The sequence below is a fragment of the Chiloscyllium plagiosum genome, unplaced genomic scaffold (genome assembly GCF_037043375.1).
Source record: "Chiloscyllium plagiosum isolate Xiang-an unplaced genomic scaffold, Cpla_swu_hap1 HiC_scaffold_22, whole genome shotgun sequence".
Lineage (NCBI taxonomy): Eukaryota > Metazoa > Chordata > Chondrichthyes > Orectolobiformes > Hemiscylliidae > Chiloscyllium > Chiloscyllium plagiosum.
The window spans coordinates 22033476-22053627 of NW_028270160.1; the positions used below are offsets into that span (position 1 = coordinate 22033476).

General features: G+C 43.0%; 1 protein-coding gene and 1 pseudogene across 3 annotated transcripts in view; both read left to right on the forward strand.

Moving 5' to 3' along the window:
* The window catches only part of hspa12a (heat shock protein family A (Hsp70) member 12A), a 265691-nt gene that overhangs the window by 99528 nt on the left and 146011 nt on the right, over nt 1-20152 (forward strand). For 2 of the 3 annotated variants that reach the window (XM_087998838.1, XM_043712818.2), the window contains exons 2-3: nt 12051-12166; nt 12671-12793. The exons of the other annotated variant lie outside the window; for it this stretch is intronic. The gene's annotated coding sequence lies outside the window, so the exon portion shown is untranslated. The remainder of the gene's footprint in view (nt 1-12050; nt 12167-12670; nt 12794-20152) is intronic. 3 annotated transcript variants of the gene reach the window in all.
* On the forward strand, nt 3201-3428 carry LOC148145954 (cytochrome c oxidase subunit 7B, mitochondrial pseudogene; annotated as a pseudogene).

Consider the following 20152-nt stretch of genomic DNA (forward strand, 5'->3'; position numbering starts at 1 on the left):
AGTAGACTAATTAGTAAAGTTAGATCACCTGGGACTCAGGGTGATCTAGATATAAAATTGATTTTATGGCAAAAAATAGAGGATGTTAGTGTAGGATTGTTTTTCAGACTGGAGGCCTGTGACCAGCGATGTTTCACGGGGATTGGTACTAGGTCCACTTTTATATAAATGATTTGGATGAGAGTATAGGAGGTAAGGTTAGTAAGTCTGCAGATGACACCAAAATTGGTGATATAGTGGACAGTAAAGAAGGTCATCTAAGGTTACAGAGAGATCTTGATTAACTGGGTCAATGGGATGAGGAGTTTCAGATAGAGTAGATAAATGTGAGGTATTGCATTTTGATAATACGAATAAGAAAGGACTTATAGGGGTAACAATAGGGCCCTGAGTAGTGTTGTAGTACAGAGAGACGTCCAGTTCAGGTACGCAATTCTTTGAAATTTGCGTCAGAGGTAGCCAGACTGGTTAAGAAGGCATTTAGTGCACTTGCCTTCTTTGCTCAGATCTTTGAGTATAGGAGTTGGGATGTAATGTAGGGTTGTACAGGAGATTGATGAGGCCTCTTCAGGTGTATTATGTGCAGTTTTTGTTGCCCTGTTGTAGGAAGTATATTAATGAACTGCAGAGGGTTCAGAAAAGATTTATCAGGATGTTGTTGGAAATTGCATGTTTGAGATGTAAATATAGACTAGAAAGAATAGATCTTCTTTCACTGGAGCATAGGAGGTGAAGTGTGACCTTATTGAGGATTGTAAAATCATGAGGGGCATAGATAAGATGAATGACAAGGGTCTTTTCCCTAGACTGGGGAGTTCAAAACTGGGGCATGGTTTTAAGACAAGAGGAGAAAGATTGAAACAGAACATGAGGGACAATGTTTTTATACAGAGAGTGGTTCATCTGTGGCGATGCAAGTATACTTATAACACTTAAAAGATATTTGGATAAGTTCATGAACAGGGAAGGTTTGAAGGTTTATGGGCCAACCACAGGCAGGTGGGACTAGTTTAGTTTGGAAACATGAATTGGCATGGACTTGTTGAACCAAACTGTCTGTTTCCATGTTGAATTGCTCTATGACTCTAAAGGGAATGTAACCCATTTTTTCTTCAACGGAATCGTCCAAGCCCAATACTAAGGAATTTAGGAGCCAATTGAATTCTCTGAGTGAAAACTAAATCTTTCTCCAATGAAAACCAAAGTGTTGGTAAATGGGATAAGTAGAGAGTCTTTTCCAGTCCCATTGTACATTGTTCATTTGGAATGTGACTTGTTGTCTGGACTACTGGTATTCAGGGTAGTTATGGAATTATCTTTTGGATAGAGTTGATTTACATCTGGGGAATAATTTAACTGGAGTGAAGGTCACAGCTTTGTCTATCATCATGGAAATTCTAACTGAGGCTAAAGAGAAGGAAAAATGCGCGGATTTCAGCCATTTTTCCATTATGTGTGGCAATCAGAGTAATGATTAAACGAAGTCCACCACCAGAGGTCAGAGGAATACCACAAAGAAATGTTGAAACTCTGTATAAGAATGAGGATAGCACAGAAGAGATGTTTGGAGTGACTTCATTGATTACAAGGAAGCAGAAGTGACGAGGTGGAGATATCCTGACAGACATATCAATGAAAAGTGGATCCATTCCATAAAGACCATTCCCTCTGTGACTCTCTTGTCAGGTCCATGCTTCCCACCATCCCACCATCCCCTCCTAGCAACTTCCCCTTCCGTCACATGAATTGTAAAACCTGTGCCAACACATCCCCCCTCACCTCTGTCCAAGGCCCCAAAGGAGCCTTCCACACCCATCAGAGTTTTACCTGCACTTCCACACATGTCACTTACTGTATTCATTGCTCCCGATGCGGTCTCCTCTACATTGTGGAAACAGGACACCTACTTGCAGTACGCTTCAAAGAACATCTCCGGTACACCTGCACCAACCAACACCACCGACCCGTGGCTGAGCACTTTAACTCCCCCTCCCATTCATCCAAGGGCATGCAGGTCCTGGGCCTCCTCCATCACCAAGCCCTAATTACCTGACGCATGGAGGAAGAATGCCTCATCTTCTGTCTTGGGACCCTCCAACCACACAGGATCAATGTGGATTTCACCAGTTTCCTCACTTCCCCTCCCTCCACCATATACCAGATACAATCTTCCAACTTGGCATCGCCCTCATGATTTTTCCATCTGCTATCTTCCTTCACACCTATCACCATTATACCCAACTTCATCTACCTATCGCACTCTCAGCTACATTCCTCCCAGCCCCACTCACCTCCCATTTATTACATTAGATTAGATTCCCTACAGTATGGAAACAGTCCCTTCAGCCCAACAAGTCCACACTGACCCTCCGAAGATTAATCCACCCTCTTGGCTCATAAGCCTCATTCCTAATGAAGGGCTTATGCCTGAAACATTGATTATCCCGCTCCTCAGATGCTGCCTGATCTGCTGATCTAGCACCACACTCTCGACTCTGATCTCCAGAGTCTGCAGTCCTTACTTTTTCCTAATGAAAAATGGATGGCAGTCATCAAATAGTGGTATTGCCCATATCATAACGGGATGCTGCAAATGACACATGAAGTTCATATGGCAGGGCAGATGGGAGTACGGAAGCCACAAGCATCAATGAAAAGGTATTTTTACATTGCCCAGAATTCATAAAGAAATGATGAAGTTTTGTTAGACATGTCATCCATGTCGGGTAACAGGAAAACATCAAAGCTTAATGAAACCAGTGTCTTTGACACTTGCACCAGTTTTTGAAGAACTGTTTAGTCATGAGTCAGTAGATTATGTAGGTCCATCACTAAAAATGAAAACAGGCTATCCCCTTAGAATTCTGGAAATAACAATCTGATTCCCAGAAGCTATTCCTTTAAGGACAATTGCAGCTGGGGGAGTGGTGAAAAGTTAACTGGATTTTTTTCTTTGATACTTAGACTGCTGGCATACGGTGCAGGTGAGTGTTAATGTAACTTGGTGACATACAGCAAAATATCTTCTCCCTTGACTGTTCACTGCTGACAACTATGACAAGTTGCTTGGCTAAGTGTTTACACTGAAAGGCAAGTCAAGACAAAAAGTGCTGTGAACCTTTAAGCTCTGGTTGAAGGAGCAAAGTCCTAAAAGGCAAGGTATTTTGTTTCCCTCAAGGGTACATGGGTGTGCAGTGGAGATGGTGCCTTTGACCAGGAACCTGCTTTCCCTGTTAAATTGGGACATTTACCCAATTGCAGCAAGACAAGCTCACCACAAAACTGGTCCTGATTTCCATGTTAAATATAGAAATGTTATCCTTTTGCGAGGATGACCATTCTGTATTGTAGTCTGGAGTTATGTTTTGACATGGACTGGCCTCACATGAAACTTCAATTCTGTTGGCAAGATCACCCCTCAAATATAAAGGAAGAGTTACATGAATGGACCATGTGTTCGCAAGGTAGGCATACAGGTGGTCTGAATAGTCTCAAGGCTCATGACTTCTGCTGCAATGATTACCTAAGTATATTGGATTTCACAGCAAATTAGTAAATTACAGTACTTGGAAAAAAAAGCAAGGCAAGGCAGGACTAGGCAGAGGTGTTGCGAGTGTTCAAGTTGAGGCAAATGAGTGTGCACTCAGAAAGCAAGTGAAGAACCCTTGACCTGCACCCTGCTGCAGTCCATGAGATATGCTTTCCCTTATCCTGTTAATTTTTAGAAAAAACCTAATTCTTAGATCTGAAGGGATCAAAGGATTGTTTTGCAAAGGACGTACTAGCCAATTCAGTGTGTGTTTAATTAGTTATGCATGTGATGAAAAACAAACATCATCAGGCAGGTTTTTTAGAATTCTAAGAGTTTTACTCTGCATGTGTACATACATGTGAAGAACACTCTCAAACAAATTACAGAGTGGGGAAGGATCAATAGATTAAGTGAGTTAAAGCCTGGGAAAGATTAGTGGGGTACACAGTCTGTGAAGGTTGCTGGCTTCAAGTTGAATCCAGCAATTCTGCTGCAATTTAATAATGTAGATGAACCACTTGCCTCTTCTTCTGGAGACAGAATTCCTTGGTTGAGTTCTTTTGTTGGTGGGGCAGTGGGGAAGTCTCTTTTGTTGCACGTCAGTAGATATAATCATCCAACAGGACTTGAAAGGCTGCAATTTGAACTGGAGAGAGAGAAAAGAAATGAGAGAAGAAAGAACCAACTCAGGTTCTTGTTCCTTTGATGTCTCAGTTGTTTGCTCTCTACTGCAGAGAGACATGGGTTTCTAACAAACCAAAGGATTCGTCACTCACACAAATTTCTGATTTTATTTTTATTCATTCACAGGATGTAGGCATTGCTGACTGGCCAGCATTTATTGCTCATCCCTGTTGCCCTTGAGAAGGAGCTTCCTTCTTGAACTGCTCAATCCACCGGCTGTGGATTGACTCACAATGCCATTCAGGAAGGAATTCCATAATTTCGACTTAGTGACAGTGAAGCAATAGTGATATATTTCCAAGTCAGGATAGTGAGTGGCTGGAGGGAAACATACGATGATGGTGTTCTCATGTATCTGCTGCCCTTGTCCTTCCTCAATGGAGGTGGTTGTGGGTTTGGAAGGTGTTGTCTGAGAATCTTTCGTGAATTTCTGCACTGCGTCTTGTGGATAGTACAAACTGCTGCAATTGAGCATTGGTGGTGGAGGGAGTTGATGCTTTTGGATGCAATGCCAATCAAGCAGGCTTCTTTGTCCTGGATGGTGTCAAGCTTCTTGAGTATTGTTGGAGCTGCACCCATCCAGGCAAGTGGGAAGTATTTCATCACACTCCTGCTTTGTGCCTTGTAGATGATGGACAGATTTTGGGGAATCAGGAGGTAGGTTACTTGCCCCGATATTCCTAGCCTCTGACCTGCTCTTGGAGCCACTGTGTTTATGTGGTTGGTACGTCGAGTTTCTGGTCAATGATAATCCCAAGGATGTTGATGGTGGGGAATTCCATGATGGTAATACAATTGAATGTCAAGGGCGGTGATTGTTTTTTATTAGTGATGTTCATAGCCTGGCATTTGTGTGGTATGAATGTTACTTCACTTGCCGAAGCCTGATTATTGTCCAGATCTTGTTGTATTGGAACTTGGACTGCTTCAGTGTCTGAGGCGTTACGAATGGTGCTGAACATTCCACAATCAACAGCGAGTATCCCCGTTTCTTACCTTAAGTTAGAAAGAAGACCATTGATGAAGCAAGCTGAATATGGTTGGGCCGAGGTCACTGCCCTCAGGAACGCATACAGGGATGTCCTGGAGCTGAGATGACTGATCTCCAACAATTAAAACCATCTTCCTATGTGCCAAGTATGACTCCAACCACCAGACAGTTTTCCCCGATACCCACTGATTCCAGTTTTGCTAGGGTTCCTTATTGTCAAATACATTGAATACAGCCTTCATGTCAAGGGCTAGTACTCTCACCTCACCTTTGGAAATCAGCTCTTTTGTCTATATTTGAACCAAGGCTGTAATGACGTCAGCCACTGAATGGCCCTGGCGGAATCCAAACTGGCATCACTCAGCAGGTTATTGTAGATGCTGCTTAATAACACTATTAATGGCACCTTCCATCATTTTACTGATAATCGAGAATAGACTGTTGGAGCAGTAATTTCCTGGGTTGGATTTGTCCTCTTTTATATGTACAGGACATGTCTGGGCAATTTTCCACATCGCCAGGTAGGTACCATTGTTGTAACTGTACTGTAACAGTTTGGCTAGGGGACCGGCAAGTTCTGGAACACAAGCATTAAATTTTACTGCCAGAATGTTGTCAGAGCCCACAGCTTTTGCAGCATCCAATGCCTCTAACTGTTTTTTGATACCCTGGGTAGTGAATCAAATTGGCTGAAGATTGGTATCTGTAATGCTGGGGATTACTGAGGAGACTGCAATGCGTCATCAACTTGGCAGTTATACTGAAGATTGCTGCAAACACCTTTTGCATTGATGTGTTGGGTTCTTCCATCATTGAGGATGGAGATATTTGTACAGTCTCCTCCTCCAGTGACTTGTTTGATTGTTCACCATCACTCACGACTGGATATGGTGAGTCAGCAGAGATCCATTGGTTGTGGGATCATTTAGTTCTGTGTATCACTTGCTACTTCTGCTGTATGACAAGCAATTAGTTTTTTTGGTGGCTTCACCAGGTAGGCACCTCATAGAGTCATAGAGATGAGTTTAGGTTTGTCTGGTGCTACTTATGGCTTGCCCTCCTGCCCCATCAGTCTACTCTTGATCTCAGTAAAGTGATAGAAGGCATCATCAACAGTGCTATCAAGTAGCACCTTCTTACCAATAACATGCTTACTGATGTCCAGTTTGGGTTCCACTTGGGCCACTCAGCTCCTGACCTTATTACAGCCTTGATTCAAATGTGGACAAAAGAGCTGAATTCCACGGGTGAGGTGGAGCGCCAGTCCTTGACAACAAGACTGCATTCGACTGATTAATTGTAGTATCAAGGAGCCCTAGTACAAATGGAATTGATGTTTGGTTTCGGGGGCAAACCCTTCACTGGTTAGAGTCATACCTTACACAAAGGAAGGGGGTCATGGTTGTTGGAGGTCAGTCATCTAAGCTCCAAGACATCTCTGCAGGAACTCTTCAGGGCAGTGTCCTAGAGCCAATCAACTTCCGGCTGCTTCATCAATGGTCTGCCCTCCAGAAGTGGGGATGTTTGTCGATTGGTTCTGAACATTGCACATTCGCAAATCCAGTTTCTGAAGCAGTCCATGTTCAAGTGCAACAAGATCTGGACAATATCCAAACTTGGCCTGATAATTGGCAAATAATATTCATGTCACACAAATGCCAGGCTATGACCATCATCAATAAGAGACAATCTAATCACCGTGCTTTGACATTCAATTGTGTTACCATCACTGAAACCCCCACGATCAACATCCTGGGGATTATCATTGGCCAGAAATGCAACTAGACTCATCACATAAACACAATGGCAAGAAGAGCAGATCAAAGGCTCAGAAAACTGTGGTGGGTAATGCACCTTCGGACTCCCCAAAGGTTGTCCACCATCTACAAAGCACAAGTCAGGAATGTGATGGAATGCTCCTCACTCACTTTGAGTACAGCTCCAACAACAATCAAGAAGCTTGATACCATCAGGGACAAAGCAGCCCACTTGATTGGCACTACATCCAGAAGCATCAATTCCCTCCACAATCAATGTTCAGTAGCAGCAGTATGTACTGAAAACAACAAATACTGGAGAGCACAGGGAGTCAGACAGCATCCATGGAGGGGGAAGAAGCTAATGATTTTGGTCCAGATGACTTTTCATCCAAGCAGTATGTATTACCTGCAAGATGTATTGCAGAAATTCACCAAAGATCCTCAGAGAGCATCTTCCAAACCCACTACCACATCCATCTAGAAGGACAAGGGCAGTAGATAGGTGGGAACACCACTAAGTTCTCCTCCAAGCCACTCACCATCCTGACTTGGAAATATATTGTTGTTCCTTTCACTGTTGCTGGGTCAAAATGCTGGAATTCCCTCACTAATGGCATTGTGGGTCAACACAGAGCAGATGGACTACAGCAGTTCAAGAAGGCAGCTCACCACCAACTTCTCAAGGGCAACTAGGGATGGGAAATAAATGCTGTACAGCCAGCAATGACTATATCCCACAAACTAATTAATAAAATAACTCTCTTTTGAACCAGGTCGATCTCCTGACTATGGTAATGGTAGGGGATTTGCTGGGCCATGAGTTTGCAGATTGTGTTAGAGCACAATTCTGCTGCTGTTGATGACCCACAGCACCTCATGGATACCTAGTCTTGAGTTGCTAGATCTGCTCGAAGTCTGTCCCATTTAGCACAGTGATAGTGCCACACAACACGAAATGTTCAATGTTACAGTGAGACTTCATCTCCATAAGGGCAATGTGGTGGTAATGCTTACTGGCAGTCAGAAATCACAGGACACCAGGTTATAGTCCAACAGGTTAATTTGAAATCACAAGCTTTTGGAGCACAGGCCTTTCAGGTGTGGTGAGAGAGAAGAGCACACACGCACAGGATGTATAGGCAGAGAGATCAAGGGCACAGAGATCAAAAGATCATATAACTGGTATAGATAGAGTGTATTTTTTTATATAGAATCCCTACAGTGTGGGAGCAGCCCATTCAGCCCATTGAGTCCACACTGACCCTCTAAAGAGCATCATAACAAGACCCACCCCTGCTCCTATCCTTCCACTGTTCTCCCCTTGTGGCACTTGGTCTAGGTGAGGCATCTCCTTCACTTTCCTATTGCTTCTAATTTGTTTGTTAACAAACACCCAGGTCTATTTCAATATGTAATTTCAGTTACATCACACTCTCTAAACTTTTGCTAGAAATTCTGTGTCCTACGATCTTATACTCCACAACCACCTGATGAAGGAGTGGCACTCCGAAAGCTAGTGCTTCCAAATAAACCTGTCGGACTATAACCTGGTGTTGTGTGGTTTTTAACTTTGTACAACTCAGTCCAACACCGGCATCTCCAAATCATAACTCTTCTGTGGATTTGTTAAATTGTACAGGCTTGGCCAAGGCCCCTTCGGATAAGAAAGGGATTTTTGTGGTGCTGTGTTATAATACCCCTACCTCTGAGCTAGAGAGTCTGGATTCAAGTCCACCTGTATGTCCTAATATGTCCAGACAGGTTAATTTAAAATAGCTCAACTCTGTTGGCCTTCTTACAGCTTCTGTAATTTTCAATGGCTCTATCGCCCTCCTGTGGACCCCTTGAAAAGTCTTCAACCCTTTGCAATTCTGCAAAATGTGGCTTGTTCTTTTCCGTCTGCTCATAGACTGATCTACGCTCGTTGGGGATAATATCTGAAAATGACTAAGCATTCCTGAATAAAACATTCACCCCACTGCATGGGTAAGCACAGGATAACTTGCGCAGTAACAAGCTCATTTTGCCAATATATTTTTTATCAAAAGAACCTCTATATGTTCCCTAATAAATCCCTTGATCAACACTGATCTTTTATTTTCTTATGAATAGAAAATCTCCATATTAAGTTTGCAAATAACCAATGTCTCAGACAGTGCCTAACCCCTTTTCTGGCTTCTCTTTTTTCCTTTAAAAATCCAGGGAGGTATTGCCTTCAGTCACATTTCATAACCTGTGTGACCTCATATACTATCCTGACCGCCACATCCCTGGTTGGTTCTCTGCATGCCAACCGTTCTCTCTTCAGGCTTTCCAACAGTAGACATACTGGACAGGGCCTTTCCAGTCTACCCATTGATTTGTCCTTTATTCCAGCTAGAAATTAATCTGTCTTTCCTTCATTCCTCACCTTTTCTTCTGAGCTGGTTCCAATATCGTCCATTTCCCTCCTATTACTCCATATAACCTCTAAGAACTGCCAGATCTAGTTTACTTTGGGCTAGGATCTGTTTATTAACTCAAAGTCATCAGCTGTGATGGCTGCCTTTCTGGCTTTGGAGACTCGTTATTCTTTTGCTTGGTCCTTAAGGAAAGAGGATAGGAGTTTTTGAACCAATTAGGAAAGCATCTTTTCGAGTCTCTCAAAGGTGGAATTTATCTTAAGCTCCCATATCCATCAGTTGAAAGCAAATTGCTTCAACCTTTAAAATCGATTCTATATTTTCTCAGGATGTATTTCAGAGCATTTGGAAGTTTTGTTGATAAGCATCCGGTACCAGCTCATATGCCCTCAGGATAGCGTTTTTGGTGATTACGTGGTTTGACATGCTCTCTTCGACTCCGAGTTCAAGTTACTGGAACATGTTTGTGAGAAGAGTCAAGAATGGCCTTCTCACCCGGAGGCTATTGGGGCCTCTGGGTGGCCTTTTAGCAAAAATATTCAATTTAAGGTTTCTGGATGGTGGATTCAAAAATCATTATTTGATATAAAAACGTGCCAGACTGGTACTGCCATAGTGTTACAGGTTTAAATGGAGAGCAATTTGCTAAGTGTGTACGAGAAAAATTTCTGATTCAATATGTGGATGTACCTACTAGAGAAGGTGCAAAACTTGACCTACTCTTGGGAATTAACTTGGGAATCAACTTGATTGAGTTTTTTGAAGAAGTAACAAAAAGGATTAATGAAGGCAATGCGGTGCACGTGACCTACATGGATTTCAGTAAGGCGTTTGACAAGGTTATTGGTTAGCAAGGTTAGATCTCATGGAATACAGGGAGAACTAGCCATTTGAATACAAAACTGGCTCAAAGGTAGAACACAGAGGGTGGTGGTGGAGGGTTGCTTTTCAGACTGGAGACTTGTGACCAGTGGAGTGCCACAAGGATCAGTGCTGGGTCCACTACTTTTCATCATTTATATAAATGATTTGGATGTGAGCATAGTAGAACATAGAACATAGAACAATACAGCGCAGTACAGGCCCTTTGGCCCTCGATGTTGCGCCGATCCAAGCCCACCTAACCTATACTAACCCACTATCCTCCATATACCTATCCAATGCCCGCTTAAATGCCCATAAAGAGGGAGAGTCCACCACTGCTACTGGCAGGGCATTCCATGAACTTACAACTCGCTGAGTGAAGAACCTACCCCTAACTTCAGTCCTATATCTACCCCCCCTTAATTTAAAGCTATGCCCCCTTGTAATACCCGACTCCATACGCGGGAAAAGGTTCACACTGTCAACCCTATCTAACCCCCTAATCATCTTGTACACCTCAATCAAGTCACCCCTAAACCTTCTTTTCTCTAATGAAAACAGCCCTAAGTGTCTCAGTCTTTCCTCATACGATCTTCCTTCCATACCAGGCAACATCCTGGTAAACCTCCTCTGCACCCGTTCCAGTGCCTCCACATCCTTCCTATAGTATGGCGACCAAAACTGCACACAATATTCCAGATGCGGCCGCACCAGAGTCTTATACAACTGCATCATGACCTCAGGACTCCGGAACTCAATTCCTCTACCAATTGGTAGAGTACAGTTAGTAAGTTTGCAAAATTGGAGGTGTAGTGGACAGCGAAGGAGGTTACCTCAGATTTCAAAGGGATCTTGATCAAATGGGCCAATGGGCTCAGAAGTGGCAGATGGAGTTTAATTTAGATAAATGTGAAGTGCTGCATTTTGAGAAAGGAAATCTTAGCAGGACTTAAACACTTAATGGTAAGGTCCTGGGTACTGTTGCTGAACAAAGAGACTTTGGAGTGCAGGTTCATTGCTTCTTGAAAATAGAGTCACAGGTAGATAGGATAGTGAAGAAGGCATTTGGTATGCTTTCCTTTATTGGTCAGAGTATTGAGTACAGGAGTTGGGAGCTCTTATTGTGGCTGTACATGACATTGGTTAGGCCACTTTTGGAATATTGCATGCAATTCTGGTCTCCTTCTTATTGGAAGGTTGTTGTGAAATTTGAAAGCATTCAGAAAAGATTTACAAGGATGTTTCCAGGATTGGAGGATTTGAGCTATAGGGAGAGCTTGAATAGGCTGGGGCTGTTTTCCCTAGAGCGTCGGAGACTGAGGGATGACCTTATAGAGGTTTATAAAATCATGAGGGGCATGTATAGGGTAAATAGACAAGGTCTTTTTCCTGAAGTGGGAGAGTCCAGAACTAGAGGGCATAGGTTTAGGTTGAGAGGGGAAAGATATAAAAGAGACCTAAGGGGCAATTTTTTTCACGCAGAGGGTGTTGCATATGTAGAATGGGCTACCAGAGGAAGTGGTGGAGGCTAGTACAATTGCGACATTTAAAAGGTATCTGGATGGGTATATGAATAGGAAGGGTTTGGAGGGATATGGGCCAGGTGCTGGCAGGTGGGACTTGATTGGGTTAGGGTATCTGGTCGGCCTGGATGAGTTGGACTGAGGGTCTGTTTCCGTGCTGAACATCTCCTTGACTCTATGTTTTCCTGATATTAAGCTTTTGAAAGTAGTGCATTGTTCTGCCTAAAATTTGTCCTTCAATCCACATCACAAGAGCAATTAATCTAATGATTATTATCTTCCTGTTGTTTGCAGCTTGCTGACTGCTTATTTGAATGCAGTATTTCCTGTGTTACCACAGTGACTACATTTTCGAAATGGTACCCTGTTGTCTGCACAGCATTTTGAGATATCTAGAGGTAGTGAAAATTGTAAGTACATGCATGTATTTTCCCCCCTTTGTCTGAAGCATTTTGTGGTCTATTTGATTAAATTCAAACTCAGAATAAATACTTAGAAAAATGTGAAGCTAAATTTCCTTTACACTCTGTTAAATTCTTATGGAAGTCATATACCCTGACTTTTGAAATTACAATTGGTCATTTAAGGAATGGTCACTTTTTCAAAAGCCAAATACATCAGAGGGGGCAGCAGGTAACTCTAATCCTAAATTCTTAATTCTCCAAACTATAATGACCTAACCCAACTGAAGGCTGCTATAAGGCAACAATGTACCTGTATGTGATCATAAGTTTGGAGGCTGATTTAGTGAGTGAGAAGGAGTTGTACTAGTATCCAGGAATAGAGAGAGAGCTCTCCTATTAGGTGGTGGGAGGACGATTGTGATCAGGGGAATGCTGTGACTAAATAATTGACTTGAAATCTTAAAGATGTGAGGAAACAATCTCAGAATTTCTTATATAATGCTTTTACAGAGAGGAATGGAAAGGATATCTGGATGGATACGAAGTGCTGTTTGGGCACTGGACTCCCAGCAACACAACATAGGCAAGCTCCTGACATATGCTTGTAGTGGCACAAACACATGCCAGCAATTTGTAAGTAGTCCCAGTACTAATCCAATGTCAGCATTGGAAGGTAATGATGTATCTGAGATCACAACTACACTGGAATGGTGGGGCTTATAAATTTACCAACCTTGAATTTGAACTGATGAAATATCACATTTTGAAATACTCTGAGCAAAATTTATTTGTCATGCTGTGGGTCCAACCACCCGCGAGCGATCTAGTTGCAACTCTGCCGCAACCATTTCTGGGAGCCCCTTTGGATTAAATCCAAATCAAGCAATATGCTGACTGTTATCAGGATTCCTGGCTCCCACAGGGATAATTTCTTCCTCTGACTGCCTGGCCAATCAGAATCCACTAGCTCTCCAGGACTGCCAATGTCACCAGGTGTGGTGATCACGGTTGGTTTTGCAAAGGTCTCAGAAGAAAGATCTTGACGGTATGTAGACATTTGGGATGGGGTCAGTAAGGCATGTCAAAGAGGCCCTCGCAATTGGTGGGGCAGTGGGTGTTCCATATGAAAAGCACAGTTGTCTTCTGGAAGGTCCCTCCTCTGCTGCCAGCTGTTACCCCGATTCCTTCCAGAGTGTCCAAGGAGGAGAAACCTTCAGCAAGTCATCGAGATGCCTGCCAGGGATTACCTGGTTCTGCCAGACATTGTGACCTCCACCCATTACTGGTTAAATGGCCAGTTGGGTGAAGCCCTTAAATAACCATCTAATGGTTGCAGTGACCTCCAGGTGAGTCAGCCATTCCCACCTTTTCCCATCGCAACCTTAATTGGTCGAGTCAAGGAAGAAACGTGTTCTGGATCCCAAGCCTTACTGCCTGCTACATGCCTTGCCCCACTGGCTTCCAAAGTGGATCCTTAAATCCTGCCTTGAGTATGCTGTGAAGACAGGTTCAGATCTGATCACTAATTTGGTGATCAATTTTAATCTTTTTATGCATTTATAAAGCACTTCTATTTTGCATAGATATGTGCAATTGCAATTATAAAAGTATATTTGACAAACATATGTGATGAAGCTGCTCGTTTAACAAGGTTATGTTGTCCTTGGTGTCTTTTTTCAGAGAGGTTGTAAACGATACAGACTCCGAAAAGTCAGGGGTTGAAGTGTTTTAGGGCCAATTTGATAAAAGGCTTTCAAGTTTTAAAAAGAACACTTGTACAATGAAAGGGGAGTCTAGATTAGAGTGGTGCTGGAAAAGCACAGCTGGTCAGGCAGCATCCGAGGAGCAGGAAAATCGACGTTTCGGGCAAAAGCCCTTCCTCAGGAATGTAGAGAGAGGAGGAAAACTTCTTCAAGGCAGGTTTCCTTGCAAGAGGATTCGCAGTAGGGTTAAAATCAACTAGGTAAAAACAACGATTGCAGTTGCTCCCGAAACCAGAGCCTAGGTTAGAGTGGTGCTGGAAAAGCACAGCAGGTTAGGCAACAGGGATCCTGATGAAGGGCTTTTGCCCGATATGTCGATTTTCCTGCTCCTCGGATGCTGTCTGACCTGCTGTGCTTTTCCAGCACCACTCTAATCTAGACTCTGGTGTCCAGCATCTGCAGTCATTATTTTTACCAATGAAAGGGGAGTGACCAGTTCTCCCAGTTCAGCTTTACTCTGGTTTGGTTTGGTTTTTAGCAGTAGTTGGGAAGCAGGTCCAGGCTGGTATTCTCATAAGAACTAGGAGCAGGAGTAGGCCAACCGGTTCTTTGAGCCTGCTCCGCCATTCAATAAGATCATGGCCAATCTTTTTGTGGACTCAGCTCCACTTATCTGCATTTTCACCATATCCCTTAATTACTTTATCTTTTAAAAAAGTACCTACGTTAGCTTTAAAAGCGATTACTGATGTAGCATTAATTACTTCCCTGCGCAAGGAATTCCTAGATTATCACCCCTCTGGGTGAAGAAGTTCCTTCTCAGTTCAGTTCTAAACCTGCTTCCTCTAATCTTGAGGCCATGCCCTCTTGTCCTAGTCTCACCCACCAGTGGAAACATCCTATCCATTTCTATTTTATCAATTCCCTTCATGTTTCTATAAGATCTCCCCTCATCCTTCTGAATTTCAATGAATATGATCCCAATCTACTCAGCCTCTCCTCATAAACCAACCCCCTCAACTCCAGAATTAACCTAGTGAACCTCCTCTGCACTCCCTCTAGTGCCAGTACATCCTTTCTTAAGTAAGGAGATCAAATCTGCACACAATATTCCAGGTGTGGCCTCACCAGCATCTTGTAAAACTGTAACATAACCTCTCTGCTTTTAAACTCAACCCCTTTAGCAATGAAGGACAAAATTCCATTTGCCTTCCTAATTACTTATTGCACCCGCAGACCAAACTTCTGCGATTCATGCATAAGGACACCCAGGTCCTTCTGCAAAATGCTGCAACCTTTTAACATTCAAGTAATAATTTATTTTGCTGTTACTCCTACCAAAATGTATGACTTCACATTTATTAACATTGTATTCCATCTGCCAGACCTTTGCCCACTCACTCAATGTATCTATGTTCCTCTGCAATATTTCACAGCCCTCTGCACACTTCGCTCTGCCACTTATCGGAGTGTCATTAGCAAATTTTGATACCGTACACGTGGTCCCCAACATTGAAATAAATTGTAAATAATTGTAGTCCCAACATCAATCCCTGAGGCACACCACGTCACTGATTACCAGCCAGAATAGCACTCATTTACCCCCAATCTTTGCTCCCTGTCAGTCAACCATCTTCTATCCATGCTAATACTCTACCCCTAACACTATGCATCCTTATCTTATGCAACAGTCTCATGTGTGGCACCTTGTCAAAGGCCTTTTGGAAATCTAGGTACATCACATCCATTGGGTCCTCGTTGTCTACTTTACTTGAAATGTCTTCATAGAATTTCAAAGATTTGTGAAGCATGGCCTGCCCTTCACAAACCCATGCTGCATCTGCCCAATGGGACAATTTCTTTCGAGATGCCTTGCTATTTCTTCCTTGATAGTCGACTCAAGCATCTTTGAGGAGAAAGTGAGGTCTGCAGATGCTGGAGATCAGAGCTGAAAATGTGTTGCTGGAAAAGCGCAGCAGGTCAGGCAGCATCCAGGGAACAGGAGAATCGACGTTTCGGGCATAAGCCATTCTTCAGGAATGAGGAAAGTTTGTCCAGCAGGCTAAGATAAAAGGTAGGGAGGAGGGACTTGGGGGAGGGGCGTCGGAAATGTGATAGGTGGAAAGAGGTCAAGGTGAGGGTGATAGGTCAGACTGGGGTGGGGGCGGAGAGGTCGGGAAGAAGATTGCAGGTTAGGAAGGCGGTGCTGAATTCGATGGATTAGAATTCAGCACCGTCTTCCTAACCTGCAATCTTCTTCCCGACCTCTCCGCCCCCACCCCAGTCTGACCTATCACCCTCACCTTGACCTCTTTCCACCTATCACATTTCCGACGCCCCTCCCCCAAGTCCCTCCTCCCTACCTTTTATCTTAGCCTGCTGGACAAACTTTCCTCATTCCTGAAGAAGGGCTTATGCCCGAAACGGCGATTCTCCTGTTCCCTGGATGCTGCCTGACCTGCTGCGCTTTTCCAGCAACACATTTTCAGCTCGACTCAAGCATCTTCCCCACTACAGAGGTTAAGCTCACTGGTCTATAATTCCCCATCTTTTGTCTACTTCCCTTTTTAAACCGTGGTGTCACATTTGTTATTTTCCAATTTGCTGGGACTGCCCCAGAGTGCAGCTGCTATTTCTCCCGCCATCTCTTTTAGTACCATGGGATGCATTACATCAGCGCCAAGAGACTTATCTATCCTTAGCTCCATTAGCTTACCCAACACTAGCTCTTCTGTAATAATAATTGTTTACAGGTTGTCATCTACCTTTGTCTCTTTGTCACTTACTGGCATCTTATTAGTATCCTTCACTGTGAAGACCGATGCAAAATACCGATGCAATGCCTCAGCCATTTCATTAAATCCTATTACTAACTGCCCCTCCTCATCCTCTAATGGACCAACACTTACTTTAGCCACTCTTCTTCGTTTTGTACATTTATAGAAATTTTTGCTATCTGTCTTTATATTCTGTTTTTTTTTCATGTTCTATCTTATTTTTCTTTATAGTTCTTTTTGTGGCTTTCTGTTGACCTTTAAAGTTTTCCCAATTTTTTAGATTCCTAATGTTTTTGGCCACTTTGTATGCCTTCTCTTTCACTTTGGTAGCCCGCCTTATTTCTTGAGACACCCATGGCAGATTACCCCTCCTCTTATAGTCCTTCCTTTTCACTGAAATATACTTTTGCTGAGCATCTTGAAAAATTTCTTTGCAGGTCCTCCACTGCTCGTCAACTGTCACACCATAAAGTCTGTTTCCAGTTTACTTTAGTCAGGTCCTCCCTCATTCTATCATAGCCCCAATTATTCAAGCACGGGATCCTGGGAATGGATTTTATCGTCACACACTCCACCTGTATTTTAAATCCAACCATACTGTGTTCAGTCCTTCCAAGATCCCTGAGTATGAGGTATTCCTGTCTCATTACACAGTACCAAATCTAGGATAGCTTGCTCCCTTGTCAGCTTGCTCCCTTGTCAGTTCCATTACATACTGTTCAAGAAAACCATCAAGGATACACTTAACAAATTCCTCCTCAAGGCTACCATGACCGAGCAGGTTCGATCAATTTACATGCAGATTAAAATCCCCCATGATAATAGCTGTGCAATTTTTGCAGGCATTAGTTATTTCCTTGTTTATTGCCTGTTCCAATGTGATGTTATTAGTTGGTGGCCCAAATACTACACCTATCAGTGACATTTCTTCTTGGAATTCTTTCCAACCAAATGGATTCGACCTCATGCTTCTTAGAACCTATAATCATCTCTCAGCACTGCCCTGATGTCATCCTTGATATCAGAGCTGCACCACTTTCCTTCCGAATAGTCTGGTACTCCTGGATATTTAATTCTCAGTCATGACCATTCTGCAACCATGTTTTCGTGATGGCTACCAAATCATATTCGTTCACGATGATTTGTGCTGTTAACTCATCAATCTTGTTATGAATGCTACGAGCATTCAGGTAGAGTGCCTTTATGCTAGCTTTCTTACCATCATGATTCACAACATCTTTTATATCTCCTGAATTATCCTTCATTTTTGTATCTTTCATAGTCTGCCTCGAACATAACCCTCCTGCGTACATGCTAACCTGCTGCTCACTTCCCTAATTTTCTTACCCCTGAGCCAATTTGCACATGGCTTGGGCAGTAATCCGGAGATTTTGACCCTCGAGGACCTGTTCCTTAATTTCATTCCTAATGCTTGATAATTCCCAAACAGGTCCTCCATCCTAGCCTTGCCTATGTTGTTAGTCCCAACATGGACCACAACAACTGGATCCTCCCCTCCCATTTCAGTATTCTTTCAAGCCAGTCAGAGATATCCTACACCCTGGCACCAGGCAGGTAACACACTATGCGGGACTCCCAAACTGGTTTGCAAAGGATACCATCTATCCCTCTCATTATAGAATCCCCTATAACTACCACTTGTCCTTTTGCTCCAGCCTTTTGAATAGCCTTCTGCTCCATTCTGCCATGGCCAGTTGGCTCATCCTCCCTGCAGCCCTTTTCCTCATTCACATAGGGAGGAAGCATCTCATACCTGTTGGATAAGGTCAAATGCTGAGGCTCCTCCACTCTTGAACTCAGGATATCCCTACCTGCCTCACTTGCAATCACACCCTGTCGTCCCTGATCACTAACTAAATTTGAATTACTTAATCTACCAGGTGTAATTGCCTCCTGAAACAAAGCATCCAGGCAACTCTTCTCCTCCCAGGTGTGTTTGAAGCTCAGATTCCAGATCATCAACTTGAAGCCGGAGTTCTGCCAGCAACTAACACTTGTTGCAGATGTGGTCACTGCTGTTCACACTGGGATAAGCCAGCTCCCACATCATACAGCTACAGCACATCACCTGACCAGCCATCTCTACCTAGTTAATTAATATAGACAAATTTGAGTTAAATAATTTCTCGTACAGTACTTCTCTGCAATGTTCTTATTCAATTAATCAATTAATAGAAGATTTAAAAAATGTAAATTTTTAACGAATCAACTTACCTTATCAATCCACCACAGAATCCTTTTTTTTGTGGTCAGAGGAGAAGGGTGGGTGGTGGGAGACACTACATGTGTAGTGTCTCGCGTTCAGCTGCTGCCTAAATATATTGCCAGCAGCTCCCCCTGGTGTTCTCCTCTGCCTCACCTCCTGTAAAATGGCAGGCCTGGATGCTAGAGGTGAGTTTTAAAATTTTTTACTCACCTTCCCGACAGCCTCCTGCTCGCGCTCCCGCAATTCCTGCTGCTGGAACAACAATGGCGGGCCCCGATGCTAGAGGTGAGTTTTAAATTTTTTTTTACTCACCTTCCCGACAGCCCTCTGGTCGATACTATCTCTTTGACTTCTCTCCGGCAAGACTCTGTTTGATTTTATCTTTTGTGTCAAGTGGTGTTTATAGGGATTGTTGCATTTATTTGGAACAGCATCATTAAGTTGGGGTGGTCTGTTGGGTTTTTGGAGAGTTTAAGTTATTCAATATTCTGTTTTTGTTGTTTGTGTTACATTCAGTAATCTTGTAAATAAAATCTGTTTTGTTTAAAACTAAATGGTTTGACCAGCGATATTTCTCCTGGTATATTCAATTTCCACCTGCTTGAAACAACTAGCAAAGTTAGGGTCTCGGCTACCTTCTTGAAAAGTTTTGAGGGGTCTGGCCTGGTCCATAACAGATTGGGGGCACTTTGCAGGATTGCTCTATAGTTCCAGTTTGGGATTAGGGTTGTTGGACACAAAGGAAGTGAGTAGTAGGTATCAGTATATTTTGTTCGGGGTGTTGAATTTGGTTGGTTTAAACAGTGCTTGGGATAGCAATGGCTCTTTCAGTCACCAAGAGTTTTCTGAGGGAGGAAGAAGTGACTTTGGAGATTTTGCAAAATGTAATTAAGGCTAAGCTGCTACAATTAGCAGACAAGCTGAGGTTGAAGTTGCCTTCTTCTGTGAGGAAATGAGAGATAATTGCAGCAGTAGCTCAGCATTTAAATTTGTTGAAAAGGCCATCAGAATCTTTAGAGATGGCTAAAGTTCAATTGAAAATGAAGCAGCTTGAATTAGAGGCAAAAGACAAGGAAAAGGCAACAGAAATGAAACAGTTTGAATTACAATTAAAAGCAAAGAGGAAAAGAGAGAGAAAGAGAGGCAGTAGAGAGAGAGAAAGGGAAAGAGAGAGAGAAAAGAGAGACAAAAGGTAAAATCAAACACAGGGTCTTACAGGAGAGAAATCAGAGAGAGTACCAGCCTAGACCTGCTTCTTTGGGTTCAGCAGCTTTTTCCTGACTAC